This window comes from Sipha flava, unplaced genomic scaffold (genome assembly GCF_003268045.1).
Source record: "Sipha flava isolate LNK unplaced genomic scaffold, YSA_version1 49_pilon_pilon, whole genome shotgun sequence".
Taxonomy (NCBI): Eukaryota; Metazoa; Arthropoda; class Insecta; order Hemiptera; family Aphididae; genus Sipha; species Sipha flava.
The window spans coordinates 257,723-272,070 of NW_020273360.1; the positions used below are offsets into that span (position 1 = coordinate 257,723).

General features: G+C 27.1%; 1 protein-coding gene and 1 long non-coding RNA gene across 5 annotated transcripts in view; both read right to left on the bottom strand.

Annotated features, from left to right (window-relative positions):
• The window catches only part of LOC112690267 (fasciclin-2-like), a 128,694-nt gene that overhangs the window by 81,552 nt on the left and 32,794 nt on the right, over positions 1-14,348 (bottom strand). The window lies entirely within an intron of this gene.
• The window catches only part of LOC112690268, a 51,692-nt gene that overhangs the window by 10,327 nt on the left and 27,017 nt on the right, over positions 1-14,348 (bottom strand). For both annotated transcript variants that reach the window (XR_003149198.1, XR_003149199.1), the window contains exon 2: positions 8,327-8,435. This is a non-coding gene — a long non-coding RNA (uncharacterized LOC112690268). The remainder of the gene's footprint in view (positions 1-8,326; positions 8,436-14,348) is intronic.

Below are 14,348 nucleotides of genomic sequence, written 5' to 3' on the forward strand. Positions count from 1 at the left end.
AAACGAAAATGTCCTCGCATCTTGTATTGTTAATTCGGAGGTATTATTTTTAGACAAAATGTATAAAAAATTAAAACAATGATGTCCTCGGTCTTCGATGAGAGTAGGCTGAAGAGAAAACAGGGAGTGAAACAAACTGATCTGGGATATCCATCAACATAAAATAACAGAATTTGTCTTAAATCTAAAAATAATAATAAAGAAGCCAATAAAACGGATCATTTCTAATAATTAATTGTGACGTCCAATCGAAGGATTTTTTGTTTTTTTTTTTTTTTCAGTACCGATACGCAGGGGAGAAGGCAAATTCCACGGTTAAATGAACTCGGATGACAAACGATGTAAGGGGAGAGGTGCTCAGACGTAGGGTAAAACTAAAGCCCTATAGCTTTAAACAAAGTGATTAATGGTATAAAAAATTTCTGTACACTAGTACAACAGTTAAGGGGAAACAGTTATATTGGTGAGGGGTTCAAGACGTAATTTTCGTTGTTTTCCCCAAATGTTGTTAATTGTCCATCTAGGGGGAACTAGAAATACAAAAAGATGTATGTACATTCGTTTCGATTTATTACATGAAAGATACATTTATATATATATATATATATATATATATATATATATATATATATATATATATATATATATACAAGTGAGGGACTAAGTGCGTAGTAATAAATGCTTTATGAAGTGGAAAACATTTTCTGACACGATCCGGCGATTTTTGTTCGGACAACGTACGCACGTGAACGATTTGTCTCACAATATATTGATGACGTGTGAGAAAACGAATTCTTTCCACAGGAAATCAGAAATTACTCTTAAGTGTTTTTAATGGCCGTTGATTGATTGATCGACTACGATAAATATGATACAAAAAAAAAAATATACATAAGGCTGTACCTAATTCAAATGTGTACATTCATAGGAGTCGGAAACACGGCTTTAATGTAAGGACTATTACCGGAATTTAACGTTAAATATAACGTTTTTATTAATCATCAATTATTCAAAATTGATTGCTAGCCGTGTCGGCCTGGCCATAGCTGCCAGGCCACGAGCGAATCTGGGACCCCCAACCGAATTTGTGTCGAGTGACTCTCATTTCTAAAGATGTATAAATTGTTATAACAAAAACTTTAATTGATATTTTTTTATGATGAATTTTTTATATTATTAAATACTGGCGGCCTTCAGAGAACTTAACAATTTACTGTTAGAAAAAAATTAATTTTTACAATTTGTATATCATTAAGAAAATGTTAAGTTGTATATTATAATGTATTATTTATATAAACTATATAACATTGTAGTGTTATAAATAATTACACTAACTATGCAGTTAACTTGATTGTTTGTGTAGTTTAAATAAGGCACCATTAAAAAATTATAGTAAGATATTTTGCACAATTTATAAGCACTTTTTTATCATTTTATAAAATTAAATTGTCGGGGGCCCTTCTAAAGAAATGCATTCGGGGCCCTTAAAGTACCAGGTCGACACTGATTGTTAGGCTTTAATTTGCAACGTATAAAAATACCATAATTGAATCTGTTCTCGAACGAAATATTTTGGAAACAATGGCCAAAGTGAATATAATGCTTAACGCGATTAAGTATTACACTCAAAATGAATAGTTTCGTTACATTTAAACTGAAAGCGTTAAAACAACAATTGTAAGTAAATACCAACCTTAATGTGACAATAAAAGCATTTAAAAGTATTGAAAACCTATATTGTAATGGAATTAAAACCATTATTTTTTTGGTTAGAGATAAAATATATATATATATATATATATTATTGACATTATTTGGAGATAGTAGTTTTAATTATTTAAGCTACACAATAAAGAAAATATGAAGAAAAATTGAATTATTTTAATAAATCTGATTTAATGATAATGATTAAATCGAGATGAACAAATTATGATTAATTTTGTTAACTCGAAGTTTAAAAATCTTTTTCCAAATGGTTACACACTTATAAAAAAGTTTCCAGATATTTGAGCACGAAAATTGAAATTAATTGTTAACAAAACTTTCCAACGTATATTTCAAATTTGCGTTAATATTTAAAGTATTTAATTTAAAATTTTTAATAGTTAAATATATTTAAAATAACTGAATAAAATAAAAACATTTAAGAGGGCAGAGTTTTATTTAATTTAGAGTAAATATTTAAAAAGTATTTTTTTCAATTAAGTCTTTAGATATCTCAAAGTTGTAATATTGTAGTACAATTTATTTCTGTAAGGTAAGCTATTTCATTTCCAATCAACTTGTTTTTATATACATAACAATATTCAATACAACATAGCAATATCAATATAACACGAACATACTTATATAAAAAAATAATATTTTGTAACATTAATTTTAAAATTGCGCATAATGACATGTCTATTGTATAAAATCAAAACTAGCAAATAAAATATTAAGACCTAGTTAAAAACATTTCAAATGATATATAACATAATGAAAAACATACAAACACCACACACTAAAGAATCTATTAAGCGTAGCAAGTGATTTGCGTACGAGAAATTAAAATATATACATATATATATATATATATATATATATATATATATATATATATATATATTTTCTGAGTTGCACCAAAAATTAATAAATAATTTAAAGTTTGGAGGAGTAAAAAACAATAGTCATTTATTTCGGAGGCAATATTCGTCATGGGCATAAGAAAAACAACATTGTGGGGAGATTGCCGAACCGTATTTCCAATCTTCCCCTGTTTTAGGCAATAAAACAAAACCTTTTTCCAAACATTTGCATCTGGTATTTTAGAATACAGAGAAGATATCGTTGCAGATGGCGAAAGCCAAAGAGACTAGGGAAGAAAAAATTAAAAACACATTTTAGGAATGCTTCAGCCGTGTTAAATACATTGTTTGTTTAACCGAATTATTAAGGGGTCTAGAATAGTATCATTTCCGGTGATTTTTCATTTGCAAATAACAATAAAATATAAATTCAAGTTGGCAGTAAAATTATCGTACGTACGTCAAGCATATAAATTATATTAATGGCACTGGGAGTAAATATGTCTTCGATCATAAGACATTAAATTTTTCAAATTTTATTAAGTACATTAAAAATAAAAATAATATTTTACAAAACTTGATTTATCAACCTTGAAAGACAAAAACTTAAAATCCTAAGAATAAATATCTTAAAACAACTATTCAGGTAAGTCGAAAAAATTCTATGAAAAGTACAAAATTATGTACAAAACAAACAATTTATTTAAAAATATATTTACATTTTTTAAATGGCAATAAATATAAATTAATAATGCCGTTAAGTATAAATAATAAGTAATAATTAAAACTTTAACTTTCGAAGGATTCTGTTAGATGATTATCATTTTATTTAATAATTGCAATATATATTTATAATTTATTGAATTTCTGTATAATACATACATAAAAGTACCAATTTTAAATTTTATAATAAATCGATATTATAAACATGTACCGATATTCCCATATGATACATTTAATATATACTCTATTAATAAACTTATAGTGTTTGCCATTATGTTCATGTACCAAATCCATATACTATAGGGTTTTAATTGTTTTAGAACATCAATTTATCATGATCTCTGTGTTATTTATCAAGTTCAAAGTATCTAAAATGTTTTAAATAATATGTTGCTCTTTGTTTTAAACATTTTATGTATAAACTAGAGAATTTCAAACAATACAATTATTTTAGAGGTTGTAAAACCGCATTTGTTTCAAACAATTTAAAACATATAATTTTGGAACGATGATAAACATAATCAAAACGCATTTTCCGTAACACTAGATTCATTTTAAAATTGTACAAAAAATATTAATCTACCATTATTAAATTTTACTATATACATTTAAATTTTATTTTATTTTTTGCTTGTAGATCACTTCACCATGGGTCTGATATGTTTGCCCGGCACTCGAATGCCCAACACTTCAATTGCCCGACACAACATTTTCCCGAGGTCCGACAAAATATTTTATATATTTTTACTGTACTAAATACCGATATACAATATTTTATTACTATTTCATTATTTTATTATTATTATTATTATTATTTATTAATATACAATAATTAAAAAAAAACTAAATCGGACGAATATTTTATCATGGATATTATCGTTCTATATGAAAAGGTACTAAGTACTAAGTATAGTATAATAGTATAGTATAGTATATTATATTATTAAGTTCTCAAATGTATTTTACTGCTATTTGCTATAGATTCATAAAAATCGCTCAACATTAAATTGTAAGTAGTATAATGTTTGTGTTATTATTAATTTTTGACACAACTATTTATTGCATAATTTTAAAATTTAACATTAATTTTTAAATAACATAATAAGTATAATATAAAATTTTATCGAAATTTTTAATAATTTTTGACACATATTTATTTATAATATAATTTGAGGTTATCGGGCAAATGTTATGTCAGGCAAATGTTATGTCGGGCAAATGATGTCGGGCAATTAAGGTATCGGGCAATTAAATGACAGGAAAATGTACTGATCCTTTTCACCATTATGTAAAATAGCGGTATGAATTAATGATCACAACATTTAGGGTTGATTTGTTCTCGTAAAATCGATAATGATACATCTCAGACCTGTCACGACCCAAGTGCTCGTACAACACTACTTGAAAGACTTAAGGACTACCATACTAACGCAATAAAATATTCTTACTCCAAAAGCGTGATGCATACATATGGCTGTTAGGACTTAAACAAAACGTCATCATTTACTTTTACTATTCTGTTATATTAAACTAATACAACAAAGATGAATAATAAAAACAATGAAAAAGAAATAATAAGAATGAAACTACACGAGAAAAAGTGATTCATTTGCAAAAACATCATAAAAAGTTAATAATAAATTATATATACAACATATTTTAATATATGAATAATTATATTAGCTTATTCGTAATAACATTATTATTTTTTTCTTATTTGTTTTAACTTTAAAGGTAAATATAAAAACATTATATACGTGAAAAAAAGATAATTATGCCTTTAAAATCAACAACAAATTTACTTAAGAAATGTAATTTAAATAATGATTTATGTTCAATTTAATGTTTAAGAGTTAAGGCCCCTTCACAAACATACTATATAAATATTTTCTGTCAAACCTAATTTTTTTTTTTTTTTTTGTGTAAAAATTAATAATTAATATAAATGTCGACCATTAGAATTAATATTATACTCAACATATGCATTTTAAAAAATTTGATATGGCTACTTAATCTGCTTTAATCTTCCATGAAACATTTGTTGTAAATCAAACAAGTACCTATTTGTCAAAAAACTGCTAGTATGGACATAATTTTTTAATTCTTTAAAATATATAATCCAATATTTTTATATTTTTAGCAGCAACAATTTTTTATTCCTCGCAAACTAATACTCTTAGATAAAACGTACATAAAACTGAATGGCACATTATAATGCCTAATTTTAAACCTATATATAATATTTCTTTTTTGAAATTATCATTGAACCAAATTATCAATTACCAAAAAATTAAAACATATACACTTCCATCAAAATTACATTATGTCAAATAATATTGTTTATCCAACCGAACATATGAATAGATAAAAAAAAACGTTTTATCTATTATATAGTACCTACACATCTATTAATTAATTTACAAATATTTATTTTTAAAGTTGTTAGGCAAAAAAATCTTAACATATAGTGAAAATATTAACCATCTTAGTCTTTCCTACATTTTCCGTTTTATATAAATCATAAACTATAAAAATACAGTTTAAAACAGACGATAGTAATTCTTTTATCCCTTTCGGATGTCCGAAAAGTTTCAAAAAATGAATACAAGAAAAGAGGAAATTAAACTACTGAATTTCTTTCAGCTTTCTTATATATAAAATATTAGCTGAATATTTTATATATATATATATATATTTCATGAATTCATCGAAGATTACAAATCGTATTCTTAAAACCCTAAACTGAATTATTTAGAAAAACATATAAAAATGTGACATAACGATTCAACAGACCATAAGGTTTTTAAAAGCTTTTTAATAGTTATTTCATCTCTTTGTTTAGAAATCAGTTTTAGATCATTTTTAAAGTTAATACTAATCCTTCCGTAGACACTCCTCTTTTATTTTAATTTCACAACATTAATTATTTTTAATGAACTAATATTACTGTTTTAAAACACTACTAGGTATAAGAAATATAAGCCATCCACTATTTATAATCATATTAAGAGATTTTTAGACTTAAATGGCATTCCAAAAATAATAATCTGCCATTATTATAAGCTTAATTAATATTAATATTTTTGTATTAAATATGGTCAAAAAGTTAGGAATTTTAAAATACATGTAGGTATTAAATATTATTTATGTTATTTTTACTGAATAAAATAAAATAAAAACTGTGTAAATATAAAACAACATTCTTGTCGAGTAATCATTATTTTAGCTTTATGAATCAAGGAACGAGAGAGACGATGTGCTTAATTATACGCATGAATTACATATATTTTTTAGTGAATAAATACGTACCAACTTATGTACGAAAGTGTTGGATATAAACACGCTATTCCGCTATTACGATGTTATACAAGAATATAATACGAATAAGAACTCCTAAGACGAAAGTTTTGTATTGTATGATACAGCTCATCAAAGGATAGAAAAAAATTGTTAAACTTCATGCATGTCGAATAATACTTGATAAAATGAAATACAGCCAAGTAATTTTCACCCCATCACTGTCATTTACAATACAATATTTTATAATCATTAAGTTATTCAATAAGTATCTACCATAAACATCAAATATGTTTATAGTTATATACGAAATTCTAATACACTGTAAGCTATATAATATGTTATATAAATATAAAATATATATTATAAAATTTAATAGATTTTTTTTTAAATCAGAGAGACAGAAAGATATATTTCATTTTTGAAAATCCCAAGAATGTAACAAATTTTTAAAACTTTGTGCTATGTATGAGTAGGAAATTTTTTTTCCTTTCAGTAATTTTGTAACCTATTGGATTTCTACTTATAATTATAATTAATTACTTTTACTACTGAGAAATATGATTGAAAAAATACGCTTCCATTTATTTTTTTCAGTTTACTAAACTACTTTAATATCAACGGTCATTTAAAAAATAGAGTGAGTTTACTTTACAATTTTTTTCTTTGTTTATTCTAAACTAAATGTAATTTATGTTTGAAACAAGACACTCTTCTCAACATTGCCAAACAAAAATCAAATTGCTGTTTATAGTTACACATTTTTTACATCGTTTGAAACGTTCTGGTGATCATGAAAAATAAATATAAATGTTCCTGAATAAATTAACATTATCTTGGTTCAGTGAAAATTCTCTTTTTTTTTTTAACAATGATAATCATGATAATAATTACTAAAAATGTATTTAGGTATATACCATTTCATTTTTCGTCAAAAGATCACTGGTAATGATGGGAAAATTTCAAAAGATGTCTTAAAAAGAAAACAACTATATTTACATAATACCCGATGACCCAAAAAAAAAAAAAAACTGTAATTTTATCTTTAATTTATTTATTCAGAACAGTGTCACATCTTATAAGGTTTGCGTGTTTCTAAAAGCTTCATAACAAGGTGCCGGAAGTAAACATGAACCTATAAAGAGTAATTGGAAACTGTATCCAACGTGAAAGGTACATAAAGTAAAAAGCACCGGAAAGATTTTTAATCTTAATGATCAAGACAATGAAGAATAGGATAAGGAAATAATATAATAATAGCCAGAAAAAATGTTTGCTGCTATTTCCTTATTGTCATCATGCAAAATCATGATAACGACAAGACAATCAATTTTATAATCACAAGAAATATTTAGCGTGATAAAATGATGTGTAACTTATACTTTTACGGTAAGTACATTAATGTAATATAATACAATCTCGGATTAAATAGAAATTACCGAAAAATCGTAATAGAAGAGTTACACACAAGTTTATCTGTATAGTAAAGTTCACTCTAATTATAACATATTTTCTGTACATCACTTTACTACAAATATTTGTTTTCCTTAAACTCAAGATGTTTGATATTTGTTTAAAACTAATTACAATTATGAATAAATAAAACATAAAATACCTATGTTAAACAAATTACACCACCCAAAAACAGTCAAACCGCTTTTACTTAAAAACAAAATCAGTTTTTCAAGATAAAATTTAAAAAAATGTAAGTAATAATAAAATCCTTGTAAAGTTATTACCAATTTTAGTGGAACTGAATTTACTCTAGAATACTTAAAAGTTTTAAAAAAAAACTTGTTCCATCACAGTTTATTGGTGTACATGAACGTTTATTTCAGTTGTACATACCTGCAACAAAACAAAAATAATTAAATTAAAAACAGAAATTAACATAACATTTTAATAAATAAGTAACTACTCTTACACGTATTATATAAAACACAAAATGCATATTAATGATTTATGATCAATATAAAATGTTGTTATATCAAAACATTCAAAAAAATGTAAAAGAAAATCGTGACATTGCATACAATATTAAAGTTAATAGCAATCGGCTTTTAATGTAAATTTAGAAATGACAAAATTCATGATTCGTTGGACAATATTCGAATCTGCACTTCCTTAACAGTGTTTAACTACACTATTTATTAAAACAATTTATTTAAATGATAAGATTCCCAAGAGAATAAAATATCTTTATACTATAAGCCTGAAACATAACGTAAATTTAGTAACAGTCCATTTATTAATTAAAACAGACATCATTAACATAATAATCTAGAATATACTATATCAACTATTTCATGGACTATAAATAGTTATTATCTATAATCCAACAAGATATATTTATAATATTATTGTGATAATTTGCATTTCAAAAAAAGAACATTCGTATAAGAATACTGATCGACATAATATATTTGTTACTTATTCATTATATATTTGAAGATATATACTACGAGTATATCTCAAAGAACCATCTATTTACAATACTCTGTAATTTACCATCTAATTAGCTGGTAACCATCTACCAATCGTTTAAATTCTTTGTGTATATATATTCGTTTATAATTTATAGTTTTATTTATCAAAAGTATATTATCCAACAGAGAAAATGTAAAAAAGTAAAGAGCAAATATAAACAATTCAAAAAATACGAGTATATAATATGATTTAACCGATTATGAATTCGAAACAATAATACTTAAACAGACCAAAATATTCAACGTATCAACAATAATATAATTCCAGTCGATTCCAATAAGTCCCGACGGGAATTAAAGTATTTTCTTGCATATTACAACCGAAATTCTACCTAGAATTTTACAATACGAAACCACCACACTTTATATATATATATATGTTCATATTTATACAATAAAATCAATTCAATTTCCCTTACTTTGTTAATATTGCAATTTCCCCGGGGTTCTCTACCACAGTTGTCCCTTTTGTTTACATGTACCCTAACTCATTGGGGACAACAACACCGGGCCCCCGTTACCCCCAGCAGAGGCTGGTGTTTATTATTGTTAATCGCACACAACAAAACGTTATTATTGAGCCCGTGTTCCGAGCGATATCAACCATAGAAATCGAATCGAATCGATCCATCCATCGTGTGTGAATTAAATTCGACACCAATAATCCATCATCGGAGCATTGTGCGGACTATGTACGCAGGACGATTTTTGGGCGGAGATACTATGGGACATGTTGTCTCCAAGCTTTTACACCGTGACCGACCGATGTGATATAGGGCAGTGTACGGAGGAGGGGTGTGGAGTTCATACATCATCAACAGCATCAACACAATAGAAATCGCCCTTAATCCGTCAGAAACCCTTTGTAAATAACGTTTCACAATCGGATTCGCCACAAATGAGAGATTACAATGTCAAAACGTTGTAATTACTGTCGATTGTATATTGTTTTTCATGCGCTATCCTCATACACCCTTTTTTGGTGTTTTTCAAGACACAAACAAGGGACTGGATCAGAGCATAACTTCAAATAGCATTAAGATCGAATACTTTACAAAATATTGCAATTTTTCAGGAATCGCATGAAGTTTTTACTTAAAATATACCTCTGAAAAACATTCGAAAAGTTGGAACAAAAAATATTGTATAAAGCCAATTATTATAAGATCATTGCAACGTCACTTTTTTATGCATGACTTTTACACAGAATAACTACACATAAATGACATTTTAACAACTAGTGGAGCGAATATATTTATAAAAATGATACAAGTATCACATGAAATTCTAATTAATTTAATTTAAGACTCGAATATAAATCAATCATAAAGGAAAACGAAATGTACAAAAAAATTTAAAAAATAAAAAAACATAAATAAAATAGAAACAATAGTATGGAAGAATTTACTTGGTATCAGAATACAAAGGTTTCCATTAACTCCGATCAATATGAGATTAATCAAAATATAATTTAAAGCAAAAAAAAAATAATAATAATGAATACTCTTTACCTTATAGAGTATCCAATATTTTTAGTGAAACTATATTAATTTGATAATGCAATTTAATCTATTGCATCACTACCTATGCTGCACACGTGCGTATATTATATATGACTCATTCGATATCATTCCATCGGCTTATCAGGGTAAATTCACAATATGTGAAACCCCAACAACAGTGGACACGTCAGCCTGTTGTCACAGCTATACATACATCTGGTTAATTAATCACCACTGCCCATTTCTCTCTCCCTACGGAATATTTTACAGGTGGTCACTGGAGCACTTGTCATATAAGTGGCGTCAGCTGCCCGTCTCTCAGACCCCATTCATTCCAGTTCGTCAAAACCAAATTAACCAGAATGGTCGACAAAACCGTTGGTCCGATAAATGTGAATTCACAAATACAAAATTACTCCAGTGGTATATGTGGTTAACAGTGGATGACTAATTAAAACTTGCCTAGGCTGTTTGTTTAAATTATTATCGATTAATCATTCATACAGTTTACATTTAGTACATTTCTCAAATTTAAAATTTTGAATAGTCAAGTATATAAATTATTTTATTAATGAAATGTTTAGTAGTTTCAGTCGAAAACCAATAAATATAAATTTATCCTACTAAGATTTTCATCAAAATATATTTAAAAATATACTATAATCCAAATAAAATCAAAGACTGTGTACTTTTATTTAAATTAAGTCGTTATTTTTATGTATAGGCTAAAATGTAGCTGTTATGTTAAGTAGTATTATTTAATTCTATAATGGAGCCACTTATTTATTATAGTAATTGAATACAATTCATGCATACCTACATCTTATGTTCAAAATAAAAAAAACGTACGAAAATAGTCCAAAAACAACAATGGAATCATTATTAACTGTCATTAAAAGTATACGATGATTGAGGATGCCACATTTAATTATTAAAATGGTTATAATCAAATTAACTATTCTTTATCATAGTCAAAAAAATAATCTCGCTATGTGGTCTTCTACCATGGGTTATTATTAAAAGCCCTGATGAACTCCCCTTTCAATATTTACCAATACTAACAATTACAGAGTTCCAGAGTAAATTATCATAAAATAAGTTACTAAATATTATTTTAAATTCGAATATTTCATGTTTTCATATTTTAACAGTGTAGGAAAAATAAGTTATAGTAAATATAATAGGAACAGATATCTATAAAAATTAATTGTAATTATATAGTGACTAACATATTTATTAACATATCTTAATTAATGTTACGATTATTTTGTTGATACAGATAAAAATAATTATATGATCTCATAATAAAAATGTTTAGTTTGCTTATATTTAGCGAACACCAAAACTATTTATGAACACGACGTATGATCAATGATAAGTCACAAAATCACAACCACGTGTCGTTGTTGTTTATTCTTTGAAAATGTCAACACCATGATTGACGATTTATCACACCAAAGAAGCAAAAATACTTATCTCCTTACTAAATAATAAAAATAGTATTATATTGAACTAAAATGAAAATATTCTTTCCAAAACTATTTTTATAAATTAAACTACCATATATACCATTCGAAGGAATACTCAATAAATACTTCATTAACTTATTTCAATGAGCTTTTCCCTTATTTAAATCATTCAAATATAACATGTAATATGTTTGATACGACAAGCGTTATAATGCGGTGTTTAAGTAATAGGATTGACAATAAAAATACTATTTGTAAAATAACAGTTTTGTTTTACCATACATGAATAAAAAATATGATAAATAATAAATGTTATGATGGAAATTCATTGTCATTGCCAAGACTGTAGAAACATAAATTTTATTTTAGGCATAAATCATAAACAATAAATGCTTGCATACCTAGTAAATATATTTATTTTTTTTAATACATATCACTAGTCTCTAGCATGTAAACTTCTCGAATGAATGGCCTACCAACACTTGTATTTTGCAGTTATAGCGAACATTTTTATTTGCGCGTAAAATCTGTAAAAAGAAATCACGTCAAATTCATATTTGATGACGAAACTCTACACACACACACACTAACATACATACAAAGGCTTATCCCTTCAATTCCAAATCGAATGAACGGCGACGTGTAATAGCCACGTGGAAATAAGAAGAACGCGTATTTTTCCGATGTGAATAGATGTTAGCAAGGCGGAGAAGGTCTTGACTCGGAATAATGTAAAAAATATATCCACACATAGTACACGTAATAATAAAATATGCCATGCGGTATTTGTGCACACGTCGGTCAGCGACTGAGAAGAAACTAGCGTAGAGTCGTAGAGACGGAATCAATAAACCAAAAGCGTGTGTATAAAAGAAAGCCCCCATGGGTCCTGTCCCTCGGTCGTCGTCAAAGTCCGCGTCAACAAGCTCAGGTCATGATTAATGTATTAAAATGCTCTAGCAGGTCTCCGCTCCGTTCTGTTCTGTACCCCGCATTATCGAGTGGCCGCAACGTGCTCGGAATATTGGCGCAATACCATCATCGTCACGACCGTTCCCGCATCGATCACCCATTCAAACTGAATAAAAGTCTCTATCTCTCTCGCTCTCTCCCTCTCCATATCTCTATCTCTTATCCCCATACCTTCTCTTTCCGTTCTTATTTTTCGGAACCTTCACCCACCTCCCTCGACCACGGATCCAAGGGACTGTAGAACGCGCGAGAATATCGTCATTTTACGTTTTGAAAATGTCAATATATAGGTAGGTCTCCTCGTCCAATTTCAGATGTACCATCAATACAATGCAACATTTTAGCAGACGCCACCGTTGTCCATAATCCTAAGTACAAATTAATAATGCAAGATCTAGTTCGAACATGATTTTCGTAACGTCTCTTGATCAGTCGTCTCATTACTGACAATAACAACGATTATTATTCAGCTTAGTAATACTGGGTCTACTAATCATGAACCATCCACAAACAATTTAGACGTTTCTATACAATACACTCATTATTGTGCTTAATTTCGAACATTGCAAAACCCATTACATTTATTACAATATGATTGATTGCTTATTTATTCACAATAGATATATAATGGAATTAATACTAATAATATTCGTGTCGCCATCAATGGCTGTACAAATAATTATTTAATTATACAATCTCGACGTTTCTCACGAAATAGAAAATAAATTAATGAATCTTTATGCGAAAAAAAGCCATCGACTGTAGAACAGTATATTTAATTTTTCTTTACGCATGCACTTTAAATTTAAGTTACTACCCAAATCGTATTCGTACACATACGAAACGTACTTAATTCAACATTTATACAGTTTCCTACCCACCACCAATTAGGTCAACTACATGAAACCTCGAAATGTTACACACCAACATTTAGAGAAAAATGTATACGAGCAAATAATATAAAATATTCTTTGGTAATTATTTATAGTGAATTTTTCCAATGCACCTATGCCTGTTTATTCGTGTAAAACGTAATATATATTTTATTTTATTTTTATCCACATCGTTTTTGTCAATACATTCAACTTTATATAATTATAAATCAAGCATTTTCTCAATGTTTTCAATACATTTGGAATTTAAATTGCTCTTTATTTGGTTAATAAAATTGTACAGCATTCATTAAATTTGTAATAAACGATAACACTCAACGAAAATATTTTAATCAATACATTTAAGTAAATTCTGAATCTCGATTGGTTGAAGAACTAAATAAATTGCACTTAAAATACCTGTAACAAAAATCCTATTACATATTTTAACTAAGTTTTT